The sequence below is a fragment of the Tiliqua scincoides genome, chromosome 12 (genome assembly GCF_035046505.1).
Source record: "Tiliqua scincoides isolate rTilSci1 chromosome 12, rTilSci1.hap2, whole genome shotgun sequence".
Lineage (NCBI taxonomy): Eukaryota > Metazoa > Chordata > Lepidosauria > Squamata > Scincidae > Tiliqua > Tiliqua scincoides.
In genome coordinates this window covers 3,504,116-3,521,606 of record NC_089832.1, presented here as the reverse complement: position 1 = coordinate 3,521,606, position 17,491 = coordinate 3,504,116, and positions in this window count along the sequence as shown.

Here is a 17,491-nt window from a genome sequence, read left to right as displayed (position 1 = left end):
AAAATGGCCGCCTTTATTGACGTATGTAGTTTGAGTAAGAGAAGAAGAATGTATTTGCCCCATAAGAAAAATGGGATTTGGGATACTGCCTGCCCCTCCATAATCATACAGTTTCCACAATCAGGCATTAAATATTTGCTACAGCTCAGCTGTAGAGCATGTGCTTTGCATGACCAAATCCCCAAATTCAGCCTCAAGTTACAGAATATTAGGTAGTAAGCAAATGGAAAGACCCTTCTCTGCCTCCGATCCTGGACGGGGCTTCTGCAGTCAGCAGAAAAGACAGACGGATCAAGACCCCATGCAGTGGCTTTGTATTTTCCTTTCTCCCCAAGATTTTCAGGACTCCTTTCCCAGGGCCGGCCCATCTATGACACCTGCTGAGGCACTTGCCTCAGGCAACAGATTGGGGGGGGGGAGCATCAAATTCTGTCTGCCCATTCTCTTCCAAAATGCTCTAGCTCATCCCTCTCCTCTCCTCCTTGCTTCACCTTCATTACCTCCTTCCCTTTGGAATCCAGGCAGCGGTGAAGGCCGGTGGGTGTATAGACGTGGGTGCCCGCTCCTATTCCACCTCCTGAGGTGATAGGCTTGGTGAAATGCCATGATTACCCCTCATTTTACTCCAAAGTAGACTTGGGTGACCAAGTGGAGGAGGAGAAATGAACACTTGTGTGCTCCTTCGGACATTTGGTGGTTCACTGTGAGATACAGGAAGCTGGACTAGATGGGCCCTTGGCCTGATCCAGCGGGGCTTTTCTTATGCAACACTGGGAATACTTACCCAGTTTCTAGAAAGCTTCACAGCATCATAATAATCAAATGTCCCTGGAGCCTTAGAAGACACTGAGAAGTTCATTTGGATGTTATAGAAGGTTACTACAACAAAGGAGAAGGAAGGGGTGATTATTTTTACACTCCATTTTGCTACAGGGAAAAAGTCACCACAAGGTGATTTTCGTCATATTAGTTTCAGATGGGGAATATTTTGACTCTGCCGTTCCCTGGGTGCATTCGTTGTGTAGGTGCTGCTATTCACCCCATAAAGAAATGGTTGGCAACCTTCAGTCTCGAAAGACTATGGTATAAGCCTACAGCACCCGGTATTCCCAGGTGGTCTCCCATCCAAGTACTAACCAGGCCTGACCTTGCTTAGCTTTCGAGATCATGGTATAAGCCTACAGCACCCGGTTTTCCCAGGCGGTCTCCCATCCAAGTACTAACCAGGCCTGACTCTGCTTAGCTTCCGAGATCATGGTATAAGCCTACAGCGCCCGGTATTCCCAGGTGGTCTCCCATCCAAGAACTAACCAGGCCTGACCCTGCTTAGCTTCTGAGATCAGGCATGTGCAAGGTAACAGAAACTGACAGCATATTCCTATGCACTTTTACTCAGAAGCAGTAGCATAGCTAGAGGGGGGAATGATAACTACTGAAGACCCTGCAATGTGCCACGTAAGCAGCCCTTCCCTGCATCTCCTGCGCATTGCCGTCACTGCCTGGAATGGGCAGGGGCTGCTTGTGAGTGGGAGGGGCCTGCTTACACAGTGTGCTACAACACCTGCAATACTTACCATCCCCCCCTCCTCAGTTTTGTTATTGCTTAGAAGGAAATCCCTCTGTGTTTGGTGGAACATAATCACAAGAATGAATCCAGTGTTGGTTCCCTAGATGAGTTTCCTTATCATTCATTCATTCATTCATTCATTCATTCACATCTGTATACCACCCTTCCCCCAAGGTGCTTGGGGTGGTGTACATAGTTCCTCCCCTATTTTTGTCCACACAACAACCCTGTGAGGAAGGTGAGACTGGCCCAAGGTCACCCAGGAAGTTTAGTGACCGCACAGGGATTTTGAACCTGGATCTTCCAGGTTTAAGCCCAACTCCTGAACCACTACTCCATCCTGGCTCTCCACGGTAACTATCAGCTCTCCCCACAAGAGGGTACGTTGAAATGGCATATGCACCAGGGGATCTTGATTTGGTAAAATAATTTCAAGGTGACTACATCACCCAATGAAGAAATCTTAGCTAATGAATCACATACACTTTAGTTAATTGATTTAATTAACATATATTCACATGCAAGAAAGATATGGGCATCTCTGCGGATCTGCAGATCTAGTTCTCTGCCTCCCCAGTGCCCATTACCCTTCTTAAGTGTTCTGTGAAGCACTCTGCTCTCTTCTTGGGAGCCTCTGGGGGCATCTTCTGGGTCACGCTGGGCTGGCCACCCACTCTACTGGCCTCCGCGGACCTCAGAATGACCCACAGAAGTGTCCGGAAACTACTTCTGATTTGCAAATGCAACCTCCAGTTTGACCAGAAATCGCTTCCAGTTTGACTGGAAGACGCTTCCAGTCACTCCTGTGAGGCATTCTGAGGCCTGTGGAGGCCAGCAGAGTCTGTTGCCAGCCTGGCAGGACCTTAAAGAGTGGGAGGCTCCCAAGAAGAGATCAGAGTGCTTTGCAAAACAGTAAGTTTTGGTTCCTTTTCAGCTGCGGTTTCTGGTATCTGTAGGTGGGGGGATATCAGGAGGATATCAGGGGAAACCTGTAGTTCTAAAGAAAATCCATATGTTCCTTTCCCCCCTTTTTCTTTTTTTAAACATGCAGATACCATAAAAAGCCTGATCTTAAATCACAATATTATTATTATAGTATATGCCACTTTTCATCAATATTATGCATACGTACTCGGAAGTAAATCTCATTGAATTCAGCTATGCTTACTTCCAGGTAAATGTGTGTAGGACTGGGCTGTGAGAGAGATATCTCCCATTCTGGAATGGGCAAGGTGATGGCTGCCATACAGCTACATCCACCATCGAAACCCTGCAGGTGCCAGCAGGCACTCGTCCTCGCCTTTTCTAAGAGGGCATGTGCCACCTGCTGGTTGTATAAATCTTGTGTGTGTATTAAAAGGATTTTAAAATCTGCTGATCAATTGATCGGAGGCAACTTTTCTGTTGTTAAGTACTTTCCATCAATTAACCTAACCAATGAATCACAGAAATGTTGCATATCCTACGTTCAGAAGCTTTAAAGGGTTGCATATAACTACACTTAAGGGTGTGTTTAACATGGAGAAAAATAAGATAATGTTTGCTAGGAAGCTGTGGTGAATCATCCCTTGTTGCAAGATTCAGAGCAATTAGAGGTCAGAGTGAAGTGTTTGCAAACAAGAGGTTCTGATCGAAACCCAGTGGGCCAATATCCTAAACCCAGTGTCCTGGGTGTCCTGGGTTTAGGACAGAACCTCTTGCCATGTTTCCAAGCCATGTTTCCTTGGAAATAAGTCCCATACCCTGCATGTGCCTGATCTCAGAAGCTAAGCAGGGACAGGCCTGGTTAGTACTTGGATGGGAGACCGCTTGGGAATACCGGGCGCTGTAGGCTTATACCATGATCTCGGAAGCTAGGTAGGGTCAGGCCTGGTTAGTATTTGGATGGGAGACCGCCTGGGAATACCGGGCGCTGTAGGCTTATACCATGATCTCGGAAGCTAAACAGGGTCAGGCCTGGTTAGTATTTGGATGGGAGACCGCCTGGGAATACCGGGCGCTGTAGGCTTATACCATAGTCTTTCGAGACTGAAGGTTGCCAACCAGTCCCAAGTGTGGTAAACAGGAAGATGCTTTAATGTCAAGCTTGCCATGTTTGGCAAACACAAGTTGTTCTATTAAAAGACATAATTACATCCTGTTAATCAAACTGATTGAACGCAGCATTTTTTTTAAAAGGTTACAGTTGCAGATCAGACATCAAAAAGCTTCTCAAAGTTTAATCACGTATGATTTAATATCAATTCAGTTCACTACCTGAAACCGGCAGAGTAGGTTCAGACTGAGAAGGCGATGGTGTTGTTTGGACATCGACAGAAGTGGTTGTCGCTTTAGACCCAGTTACAGGCTTTGTATTGATGAGTTGGGGAGTAGTAGGTGCAGTTGCATCAGTCTGTTGGGTAGACCCATTCTGTTTGGAAGTGGAGGGGGTAGGTTTGGAGGTGGGTGTAGGCTGCGCGTGTTTGGGAGTTGTCCCACCATATGGAGAGGTTGGGTCACTCCAGGTCCAGGTGGGTTTAGCTGAAGTCCCAGTCAGTCTAGGAACAGTTGGATAACTCTCTTGTGTTGTTTCACCAGATTTGGAAGTGAAGATCGTCGTCTCACATTGGGGTGTTGTCCCACTAAGCTCAGAGGTTGGTGTATTCATGTAAGGCATAGTGGTAGCCGATATAGCTGTTGGGGTTGTGTTGGGTGTAGTTCCATCAGTCTTGGGAGTGGATGTAGCTTGTTGAGGGTTGTGTGAAGCCACAGTTCCAGAAGACATCCCTGACAATGCATTGTCAGATGACGGGACTGCAGACTTAGGTGTAGTGAAAGATGAAGATGAGGAAGATGAAAATACAGTTGTGACCACATCAGAATGAGCTGTCGGAGTTATCTCTGTCCCTGGAGATTTTGATGTGGTCGTCCCATCGGGTCCCATAGCAGATGTGGTGGAATCTTCAGAGGGGTCCTTTGTACTCAGAATCGTGACTTGGGCTGTAACATTCCTAGTAGGAACTGCATATTTTGGGATAGATGCCATCCGTGTCGTTACTTTAAGTTTCTACAAAATATTTTCGTATCAAAAATATCCTACACTTTTATATCTCATTTAGCTCACAACAACCTAGTTAGGCTGAGACAGAGGGCTGGGTCAGATGATAAAATTGCATGGATATAGGGTCAGTTCTCATTATCTGCTAGGGAATCCTGGAAACCCTAATGCAGGGGTGCCCAAACCCCGGCCCTGGGCCACATGCGGCCCTTGAGGCTTCTCAATGCGGCCCTCAGGGAGCCCCCAGTCTCCAATGAGCCTCTGGCCCTCTGGAGATTTACTGGAGCCCGCACTGGCTGGACACAACTGTTCTCAGCGTGAGGGCGACTGTTTGACCTCTCGAGTGAGCTGTGGGATAAGGGCTCCCTCCACTGCTTGCTGTTTCATGTCTGTGATGCAGCAGAGGCAGCAAAGGAAAGGCCAGCCTTGCTTTGTGCAAGGCCTTTTATAGGCCTTGAGCTATTGCAAGACCTTCATTCATTCATATAAGTTCATCTTTAATATATTCATTTATGCAAACTTATGCAAGTTTATTCAAATTTTAAATGTAAATTAATTCTTCCCCCTCCCCGGCCCCCAACACAGTGTCAGAGAGATGATGTGGCCCTCCAGCCAAAATCTTTGGACACCCCTGCCCTAGTGGATAGCAGATAATGAACCATTGACCGTATAGGACCAATGAGATTAGGTGCGAGGGGTACCTTAGGAGGAAAGGGGTACCTTACTTACCTGTAGGTGAATCCAGCAGAGACCCTCAGGAAGCCAGCAGGAAGTGCCAAAAGATCTCTGAATGCTGCAGACACCAGAGGCTGCAGGGACCTTCAGAATGGTGCAAGTGACCAGCATGGACCCCTTTAAAATGGCGGGCGGAAGCTTCCACTGGACATTTTAAATGGGTCAGTGCTTCTTGTAGGTATTTGTAACCCCCAGAAGGTCTCTGAATAGCGGATAATGAGAACAGGGGCGCAGATAACGAGAGGTCGGTAGCAATTCTTTCCCTCGCGAATAAGCGAATTCACATACAGGTGGGACCTCGGTATCTATTGATTTGGTATCCACTGATTTGACCCACCACTGATACCAGGTCCACTTTTAAATGGCTTGTAACAAGGGGGGAAAAAGTGCCAGAATCTCATTTCCTAACGTCACACTGTTAATTATAATTTTATTCCATTAGATTCCATTATTCACCCCATCTAGTTGCTGAATGTGGTATAGAGTTTATACCATTGCATTCTGGGGCAAATGGAGAAAAGAGAAACCTGGAAGTGGGTATTTACAGCTATTTTTCCACTGATTTGGTATCCACTGATTTTTTTAACCTGGGGGGGGGGGGGTTCCAGAATGGAACCTGTACAGTGAGTTCACAAATAAAGAGAACTGACTGTGTGCCCCTATGCATGGTGGAGATCAAAATTGTGCATATTTTTCCCACCCGCCCAATGCACCTGCCTTGACCTTCATCATTACCAGATGGGTGTGATATTCAAATAAAACATGCATGTATATAATCCAGCACGCACAGACCTCGATTGTACAGTCAATATCCCACATAAAGCCTGAGGGCTGGCTATGATATCTGGGCCTTCTAACATTTGTTTCTGTCCTAAACCTTTAAGGACGTCACAACCGTACAAGGGCACACAGCGCTGAAGGTAGTGATGGAGCAGAGCAGGGGCAGTGGGAGGGGTTGGGGGCATGTTGCCCCCAATTTTGAGGAACCCCCTGGCAAAGTGCCCCACCTTTCTAATATTCCCTTCCAGAAGGATGAGTACCTGGATTTGTCCAGGAATCAAGTAAGCTGGTTGTCGGTGGTGGAGCTGCGGGTGTAGGTTCCATTTCACCTGTTGAAAACAGATAGAATGTATTTATTTAGTTCTACAAGGATAACCTGCCTTATATAAATAAAAAGGAAAGGTCTAATGTGCCTCTAGGAATGCTTGCTATTGCAGTGAAATTTCTGCCAGGCTTCAAGACTCAGGAGAACAGTAGTCAGGAGGAGGTGAGACAATGAGTCAACCCAGTGTTTTGGAAAAAGGCTCATGTGGTATAGCCCTCCTGGGAAAGTGCCATGGCAGAAAATGAGTGTGCTGGGCTGGGGCAGGTGTCATATGAATCTTCTTATTGTACAGATCCATCATGTAGTGACTCACACAATACTAAATAAAAAGAATACTTGTTTGTATCACAACCGCTTGCCCAAAATCCAGGCGCCTCTCATGCATCATCCTTATACCCTATTAGCTGTTTGGCATTGTCAGGTACCATCAGCGGTTCGTGTATTTTGGTATATCAAAAATATCCCTTGAAAAGCAAGGGAGGAAATTAATAGCATCTGCAAAAGTTCTCTGAAGGTGGTTGAAACACAGCAGATTTAACACACTGAGAAGTTCTTCACATCCCTTCCCTCAGCTGGGATTTCAGAAGTCCAGCCTTTGCCATGATTGCAATTGGCGGAAATGTGAGTGGGAAGACAAGGGCCGCACCCTCCAGCACTGCAGGCTGCGGAAAGGGGCAGTGGCGCAAGATGGAGAAGCCTCACCCCCAGGCTTCGACGTGGCATGATGTCACTCACCACAGCGCTGATGAAGGGCAGGTTCGGTCTTTGTGTCATTGAAGGACCAGTAATTGCCCTGCCAGCTGACAACATTCCCAGGTTCACACTTGATCATCTGTTGCTGGTCTCTGACATAGTTCCACATCTGGAAATAGTGCAAAATGCCCACAAAGTTCCAGGCTGGCAATGGGTCCACATGGCCGTCGATGTTTTGGTGCAGTTGCCCCAACAGCAGAGTCCCGTGAGGCCTCAGGCACTTGTGAGTTGTGTCATGAAGTGTCAGGTTTCTCATCTTGCCCCCATTATGGAACACCTCCAGCAGGCGCTTGTTGCCGTCCCACACGCAGCACACGTGGTGCATCTTATAGGGCAAGAAAGACTTCTGCAGGCTGACCACAGCGCCCAAAATATGCACATTCAGGACATCGTTTTGGGCAGAGAGGGCCAGCTCTATGTTGGTGGAGAGGTTGCTGGTGTCGTAGGAATATGCTGCCCAAGAGCCCCCGACTGTCTCCGTCCTGTTTAGATCAATACAAACTGTAAACCTACACAGCTCAGGAACATCGTGGTTGCTCAGGGAGACACGCTTACTAAGTCCTAATAACACCAGTTGTTTTCCTTTCAGAGATGCCGTTTCTGTGTGTAGAGAGAAAGAGAGAGGAAAGACCCAAAAATGTTTCATTCATGAGAATCTGGGACAAGCCCTGCATCCTGCATTCCACAGTGGCCATTCAGATGCCTCCAGGAAGCAGGACTTGAAGGAAATAACATTCTGTCCTGATGGTGATGAAACAGGTCAGAGACTTTTCAAATGTAATGTTCCTGATCTTGTCTGATCTCAGAAGCTAAGCAGAGTCAGGCCTGGTTAGTACTTGGATGGGAGACCGCCTGGGAATACCAGGTGCTGTAGGCTTATACCGTAGTCTTTTGAGACAGAAGGTTGCCAACCATCTCCCTATACTGAACACTATCTCCCGATCTTGTCTGACCTTGGAAGCTAAGCAGGGTCAGGCCTGGTTAGTACTTGGATGGGAGACCGCCTGGGAATACCGGGTGCTGTAGGCTTATACCATGATCTCGGAAGCTAAGCAAGGTCAGGCCTGGTTAGTACTTGGATGGGAGACCGCCTGGGAATACCAGGTGCTGTAGGCTTATACCGTAGTCTTTTGAGACTGAAGGTTGCCAACCAATGGTTTAGCGAAAAGGGGGGGAAGGGAAATCAGACACAGTTCAAATATTCAAACTTAGGTCCTGAATTAAAGGCACAAGAAATTAAATCTTAACTGAAGTGACCTAGACTTTCCCCCAGCTATACGTTCCTTCTTAGATGCCGCTCCTTTGTTTACCCCCAGTCTGGGGGTGAAAAGGGGCATGCCAGTAAAGGACATGCAAGTTAACTCTGCAAGTACTGGAGCGGAAAACACAGCATCTGGATCCAGCCCTCCCCTTTTAAGGGGGTTCATTGGGATCAAGATCCTTTCCCATTCCAGAGTTCTTATTCCGCCACCAGGAAAGATGGCTCAGCCACCTGGACCTCTACGTGGCTGTGGTCAGGTGGATGGACAGGTGACAGCAGACCCTAGCAGGGTGCTGCCCATCATCTAACAGAGCAGCGCTACTAGCCAGGTTCTGTTCCTTGCCGTGAGAACAATAAGTCCAAAAGATGGAACATTGTCTTGGGACTTGATCAAGACAAAGGTCAAACGACTGTTTATCTTTGAATGTTAACATCATCACTGAGAGACCAACTACATTTGAAAAGGGAAGTGCCTTTTATGGTCCTCTTCTCAAACCTGTTTTCCTCATCCATTTATCTACATTCCCCCGTTGCCACATCCATGCCAACCCTATGCAGCAGGCACCATAAATCCCCCAGGTCTGTCAGCAGGCTGTAAATCTCATTGGGTTGTTGACAGTTCCAATAGAGATTGCACACATTGACGTACCTTCCTCTAGCTGCATGCTATTCCAAGTGAAGGGGGGTCCCTAAATGATGGATTAGCAATTAAGGGGAAGAGGGTGTTGCTTTTTCACCCTGTGCACTTGGAACTGTTTTTTGTTTTTTGTTTTTTTGTAGGATAATATATTACTGGGTGGAAATCACTGCATGTCAAGGTTTGGAATCCTCATCACAAAGCCATCGTATGGATTGTGTGTTCTGATGTCCTCGTAGCTTCCTCCTTAGCGGGGACATGCAGTGGGTGGGGATGCAGGTGAGGCAGAGCCTCCCCACCAGAATGCTTTGAAAAGCGCTGCCATGGGTGAGGTGTGCAAGAGATGTGTGAGCAATTATGCCCAGTGGCATAGCTAGGGGGTGCAAAGCACTACGTTTTGCAGGGAGCCTCACAGTGGTGTGCAAGCAGCCCCTCCCATTAGAAGCCATTCCGGATCACGAATGCCTCTGTTTTGCTCTAGAAAACCCAGAATGGCTTCGAAGGAAAGGGGCAGGGGCTGCTTGCACACCACGGTGCGGCTCCCTGCAAAACGTAGAGCTTTCCACCCCCTTGCTACACCACTGCTTATGAACATAAGAACAGCCCCACTGGATCAGGCCATAGGCCCATCTAGTCCACCTTCCTGTATCTCACAGTGGCCCACCAAATGCCCCAGGAAGCACACAAGAGACCTGCATCCTGGTGCCCTCCCTTGCATCTGGCCTTCTGACAGCCCATTTCTAAAATCAGGAGGTTGCGCATACACATCATGGCTTGTACCCCGTAATGGATTTTTCCTCCAGAAACTTGTCCAATCCCCTTTTAAAGGCATCCAGGCCAGATGCCGTCACCACATCCTGTGGCAAGGAGTTCCACAGACCAACCACACGCTGAGTAAAGAAATATTTTCTCTTGTCTGTTCTAACTCTCCCAACACTCAATTTTAGTGGATGTCCCCTTATGCTTTCTCTCTTCTCTTCTCTCTGTGCTCGCAATCCTGGGTTTGAGAGTGGGCAGTGCTCAACTGTACAATCAGGTTTAGTTTTGTTTGTGTTTTCAGATTGTGATCCCTTTGGAGACAGCGAGCCATTGCATCCCACTGCCACACAGTAGTGGCCAGCAACATGCTCTGGCTTATCTATCGCCTTTTGCAACAGCCAGAAAGTGCCTAGCACCACTGGAATGCTTGTTTCAGTGGCACTAGCCACAGTTAGAATTGGGCCCTCAGTTAGATCTAAGACAGCCATAACCAAAGGGCACTTTTACACTAGCAGTCACATGGATTTGGTAGGTCCATCAATAGTTTTTTCTTTAAAAGAAAAGGTATCTCCAGATTCAGTTTCAGGGAATAGGAAAGTTAATAAATGTGAAGCTGCTGCCTATGGAGTCAGACCATTGGGCTCTTGACCACACACCAGGGATTCAAGCAGAACCATTCACAGGCCCACTTAGAAATGCTGCAGGGACTGAAACTGAGACCTTCTTCCTGCAAGGGAAGGGCTCTGCCAGCAATTCGTTTTCCTCTCTCCTTACCTGAGCACAGGAAGAAGGTTGCAATAGCGATAGTCAGGCTGCAGAGATTCTTGTGCAGAGAAATACCGAAGGTACTTCTCCATGCTGGTTTTTTCATCCTCTAACAACAGTCTGCAAGATAGAGAGGATTTCACAATGGAGAAAAGGCAACAGCATTTGGGGCTCTTCTGTCTAGAAAAAATGCACCTGAGGGGGGACATGACTTAGGTACACAAAATCATGCAGGGGATGGACAGAGTGGATACAGAGATGCCCTTTTCCCTCTCACCCAACACCAGAACCAGGGGACATCTGCCAAAATTGAGTGGTGGAAAAGTTAGAACAAAGAAAAGAAAATATTTCTTTTTCTTAAGGAACAGAAGAAGAGCTCTGCTGGTTCAGGCCAAGGGCCTATCTAGTCCAGCTTCCTGTATCTCACAGTGGCCCACCAGATGCATCAGGGAGCACACAAGACAACAAGATACCTGCTTCCTGTTGCTAACCCCCTTGCATTTGGCATTCAGAGGTAGCCCACATCTAAAACCAGGAGATTCCATCACGGCTTGTAAACTGTGAAGGTCTTTTCCTCCATATATCTCTTCAATCCCCTTTTAAAGACATCTAGGCCAGATGCCATCACCCTGTCCGTAGCAAGGAGTTCCACAGACTAATTACACACTGTTTAAAGAAATATTTTCTTTGCAGAGGCAGTATACCTTAGTGGGGAAACAACAGGAGAAGGCCACTGCCTTGCTCTTGTCCAGAAATAATACTAGGCAAGATAGATTTTTGTCTATTCCTTATGAACTCCTCATTTTGCCCACAAGTCTTTTGTTACGGGCTTCAATGAATGGGCTCCAAAATTTCACCATCATTCAATTTTATATCCTGGGTCTTGAATACAGCACCCTCACCGTTAGCTAAACAAACCAGCTCCATGTCCCAGCCTTTTAATATGGCTTCATGCTGGGTTTGTCATTTAGTTATTTGTTCTGTGACCTGCACAGATTGGATAGAACTAAGTGTCTGAAAAGTGTGGCCAGTGTCTGAAAAGTTTCAAGAAGACAGTGGTGTATTCCAAATCTGTCATCTATGACCATGAACCTTCATCTTACCTCAGTTCCATTCCACAACAACTCTGCTTAGGTATGGCTTTCACAGAAAGAAACCTACACAGGACACACTGAGTTGGTCTTGCATTGCACAGTTGCCCGCTGGTCAGGGTGACCAGATACAGTGGAGGACAGAATGCCTATACTTTTAATAATAATAATAATAATAATAATAATAATAATAATAATAATAATAATAATAATAATACAGGTATTTCTATACCGCCTTTCTTGGTCCTCAGATTTCTCCTTAGACTTTATTCAAGGCGGTTTACATAGGCAGGCAATTTTTAAATCCCCATAGGGATTTTTACAATTTGAAAGAAGATTTCTATCTTTCAAGAAACCACAACATTCAGATGTTCCTTTCTTGATCTGGTCGCACATTCTGGCCTCCATCCTCCCACGCTCCCATGCAACTTTTTAAACCCTTCCATGTGGAGCTGCACCTGCCAAAATTCCCTCTTCTATACTATGGTTAAAGGCAGAAGCCCTCTGTCCCCCTTTGTATATGGTCACCTGTATGTGGACCTGATGAGGTCGAAGTTTCAACAGGCTTCAAAACAGAGGAATTTGCAGCTGCCTTTCAAAACCTCGTATCACCTTATCAACATTAGATTAATGGGAAATTTGCATTTTTAACACTTTTCGCAGCGAGAGGCACCTACACATTTATCATCCACATTTGAAAAGCACAATGAAGTCATTCTAATGTGCTTTGCAGCAACTTACCTGACAAAGGAGCAGCTAATAAGATCTCTGACCAGATTTTGCCAATGCTAGTCCATTTTCCATGCTATCCAGTACAGTTTCTTGCCCTGGGAATGAAACAAAGAGAAGACCTTTTGCTGGACAATATCAGCGCATGGGTGTCAGACAGGACCTTCCCAGTCCAAAGTGCTTTACCTTAAAAGTTACCAGAAGTCTGTGAGTGCCGCCTATCAGCTCTGCCTCTCGTTTCTTTTACGACTCTCTCTGAGATTAGTTCACTCAGACTTAGATTGACCCTTGACAGACACCTGATTTTCTCTCTTTATGGGCAATGCTTAATGTGTGATCTGTGCTTAAGTGAATTCTATGCAAAACTGTTCTCTTGTCTCATCCCAAATACAGGAAGCAAGCGACATAAACAAATCCGAGGTACAAAATGTTAAGCCACGGCACAGAAACTTGTCATTCCACCAAAACCTATTCCCTTGGCATTGCCATACAAGGATAAAACTGCTACTTTAGATATTTAGCACTTTGCTCCCACCCAGTGGCATAGCTAGAGGGGGTGCAAAGCACTAAGTTTTGCAAGGAGCCTCACCGTGGCATACAAGCAGCCCCCCCCCCTTCAGAGCCCTTCTGGACCATTCCAGGCATTGCCTCCATTTTGCTTGGCCTGGAATGGCTCCAGAGGGGAGGTGGAAGGGGCTGCTTGCACGGTATGGTGAGGCTCCCTGCAAAATTTAGTGCTTTGCACCCCCTCTAGCCACTCCACTGCTCCCACCTCATTTTTTATCCCAGTTGCTTACACACGGGGGGGGGGGGCGTAATCAGGATCAAAACTGCAGTGCTGAGGTTTTGCCACATTTCAAAGTGGGGGGGATCTATACACTAATTATAAATAACATGAAATACCCACAGATTTCACGGAATAAAATTCCATGGACTGTCGTTAACACTGGCAAATCGTATTCTTGACAACTGGATAATGTTTAGCTGCTTCAGGAGTCTGCCTAACTCTTGTTGGCATCCTTCAGTCTCGGAAGACCATGGCGTCACGCTCTGAATGGTGGTTCTGGAACAGAGTGTCCTCTCCAGTGCGCAAAGCCTGGGTAAAGTAGGTATGGAGGATAGGCTGTTACCCATGCAGCAAATCCCCCCTCTCCACGTCGCTGAAATGGTCCAATGGAAAGGCAGAGGCCAATACGGTTGGTTCCAGCGGCGTCGCAGGAGTTGCCAGAACGTGACTGTGTTCAGCCACGAACTGCCTCAGGGACTCCGGCTCCGGATTTTGCCTCCAGGTTGACTCCTGAAGCCTTTTCCATAACTGGATGTAGCCACAAGGCAGTGGAGGTTTGGGATCAGAGTTTTCCTTCTCTCAGATGAGCTGCCTTCCCAGGCTGACGAGTCCCATCTACCCGGTGGCTGTTTAGTCGCCTCTTACGACAAGTACAGCCAAACTGAGGGCCTATTCTTATCCCCAGCCCCCAGGGGAACTGCCTAACTACTAACTAACTGCCTAACTACTGACTCGAGAATCATATCCTGTGAACTTTCCCAATAGGTCTTTCTAACCCCAGGATACATCCGGGGTTAGAAAGACTCCAGGTGCCTTTTCCAGATGTTCTAGTATTTGAAGACATCCATTTCACAAAGCTGGGGGGGGTCTGTTGTTTGTACCCACACGTGCGCGCGCGTGCACATACATACACAGAGAGAGAGAGAGAGAGAGAGAGAGAGAGAGAGAGAGAGAGAGAGACTCTGAAATGAACCCAAAGAGCAAGATGAGATCTACTCCCCAACCCCTGACAAAGCAAAAAAGGAACCAGGAATGAAGACTAAATGAAGCCAAGTTCATAGCATTGCTTCTGTGTAATTGAAAAAAGGAAGTAATGATACACAATAAGCAAATAAAAAGACACACATTTATGATATTCATTTATTGAGTCCTTTTTACTGCTGCAGTTTCTTTTTCCACATATGTGGTGGCAATACAGCATTTCTGTTTTTGCTATTCTCTTTATTAACCTCTGAGTACATTTGTGTGTGTGTGGGGGGGGGGGTGATTTGTAGTCCTCGTAGTTTGCTCATCTATCAGCTGGTATCACTGGAACATACCAGTGCCTAGAGAGCTAGTGTCATGTTGTGTGGCTGTATCTCTCTCTTTCTGCTTGACCTACATCACATGAAAGTGAGGAGGCAGTTTCCCACTTTGAGCTCAACGAAGGAATAGTGGCATAAGGGCCAAATCCTAAAGTGCCCCAGCGCCAGTGCTGAGTCTTAGTACTGTCATCAGTGCTGTAAATATGTCATAAAGCACATTTACAGCACCCTCAGAGTGAGGCTCACTGGCAATGGGCCCCCGCCAGTCAAGCACCGGGCCCAATGCCGGCAGAAGGAGGATGCACCACCGCTGGGAGTAAGTGTGATTGCCAGACAGCGGTGGGCCTATGGGGGGTGGGGGGAAGGCAGAACGAGGGAGAGGGTGGGGTGGAGGAGGAACTGGGTCAGGAGGGGGGTGGGAGCCCTGCTCCCGTATCCTATCCTCCAGGCTGCAAAGCCCAACAAAGAGACTCTCATGCTGTCACTGGTAATGGCAACGCTCCTCTTCTTGTCCTTAGCACATCCTCACCATTCTTAAATGTTCATTAAAGGCGCAATCCTAACCCCTTATGTCACTGCTTTCCAGCAATGGGACATGTGCTGCATCCTGCAGTTGGATGTCACTCACAGAGGCCTCCTCAAAGGAAGGGAATGTTTGTTCCCTGACCTCAGAGCTGCATTGCCCTTATCTCAGTGCTGGAAAGCACTGACATAAGGAGTTAGGATTGCACCCTAAACCGTTTAGACAAGTGCTATTCCTCCCCCAGCACCCTGAACAGCACAGCCCCCTGCCCAAATCATGGGGATTTCAGGACAAAGTTCCAAACAACACAGTCCTGGAACGAGCTGGAATCCCTAGCATGTATGCACTGCTGAAACAGAGACGCCTGCGTTGGCTCGGTCATGCCGTGAGAATGGATGATGGCCGGATCCCAAAGGATCTCCTCTATGGAGAACTCGTGCAAGGAAGCGCCCTACAGGTAGACCACAGCTGCGATACAAGGACATCTGCAAGAGGGATCTGAAGGCCTTAGGAGTGGACCTCAATAGGTGGGAAACCCTGGCCTCTGAGCAGCCCGCTTGGAGGCAGGCTGTGCAGCATGGCCTTTCCCAGTTTGAAGAGACACTTGGCCAACAGTCTGAGGCAAAGAGGCAAAGAAGGAAGGCCCATAGCCAGGGAGACAGACCAGGGACAGACTACACTTGCTCCCGGTGTGGAAGGGATTGTCACTCCCAATTCGGCCTTTTCAGCCACACTAGACGCAGTTCCAGAACCACCATTCAGAGCGCGATACCATAGTCTCTCGAGACTGAAGGTTGCCAACAACAGTTTATGACATGATACTTACAAGTCATCTCTTCAATCATGAGGGCTGGAAACTTGGACTTTAAAAAAAAAAAAAAGGCTTGATCTCTAAGAAGTCATGAAATACATAGCTTCAAAAGCCAAATGTGTTCCATGTAAATTGAATCAGGCACTTAAATGGGCAGACAAATTGTTTTCTAGCATGAACAAATAAATTGGATCGTGCTAACCTCTGACCGCCAACCTTTAGAGTGTTTAAACAACCATGGAAATGCCAATGATAAGTAACATATTGGATCATAAAATTTGATCTGCCTGAGAGCCATAATAAAGATTAGATTTGTGTAATAAAATAATAAAATACATGGAGTACTGGGTAAGGTATAACAGGGCTGGGAAGGAAATCAGTTCAGCATCACATATTTTATTGGCTGAGGCATCCTCTGCTACTTTACAGCAATACTGCTGGAAGACAGAAGTGCCAACAGCAGGATTTTTTTCTCAGTGTGGATGGACAGGGATTGGCGGCCCAATCCTATCCAACTTTCCAGCACCGGTGCAGCCTCAATGCAGCCCTGAGGTAAGGGAGCAAATGTTCCCATACCTTGAGGAGGCCTCTGTGACTGTCGTCCCCCCCCCCCACCATAGAGTGCACTGCACACCCCATTGGCACATCAGTACTGGCACTGAAAAATTGGATAGGATTGGGCCCTGGGATAACTAGTTGCCCGGGTTAGGTTGCTCCCTGACATGTAGCTGGTAGAAAGCTCAGGAGGCCTGCCAGAAAAGGAGTAGGTTTGAAGGGTACTAGGGTATCTGTGTCTTAGACAATCATATCATCAGTGTGCTGAGATGCTCAGTGTGTGGAGAGAGTGAGTGGAGAAAAGCTTTTCTCCTTTTCTCAGAGTCGTGGAACTCTAATGAAACAGATCAACAGGAGATTGAGGGCTGAGGTTCAGTGGTTGCTTACCTACTTTGCATGCAAAAGGTCCCAGGTTCAAATCCTGACTAGGAAGGTGCATTGGTTGTGAGTTTCCCAGGTACATAGCTGCCCACCATTGGAAACAGGATACTGGGGTAAATGGCCCAACCTGGGTCCTATCCAGCAGGTTTCTTCTAATTTATTATTAAATGTGCACAGTTGAATTTTTTTTTTTAAGTTCCTTTAAGCATGTGAAAGATTGGCAGTGTTGAATCTATGCTTCATTGAAAAAAGCTGCTATACTACATTCACAGTGGTGGGGAATGTAAGTAATAATTTTCATCAAACCCACAGACATTTCCTAATCCGACAAGGGGGTGATTAGCTGTGTTCAGACAAACTGTGCTTTTCAGATGCAAGCATTTACATGCTTCTTCTGCAGGGGTCACTATTGTACAACACAGTGCCGCTTCAGTGAACCCAGAATTATAAAAACCAAAAAATAACAGACACTTAAAGGAAACACAAGCCATTTCTGCACTCCACCTTGAGATTGTGACAAACTGCATACTGCGGGGCTCCACCATTAAGCCCAACTTTTTTCTTCCCCAACCTACTTCGTGCAGTTTTTTGTTTAACACCCAGCCTGAAAAAGACCTTTGTTGAATTCATAAGTTTGTTCACTACGTTGTGATGTTGGTCCTAATCAAAGTTTTACCCTACAGCGGTAATC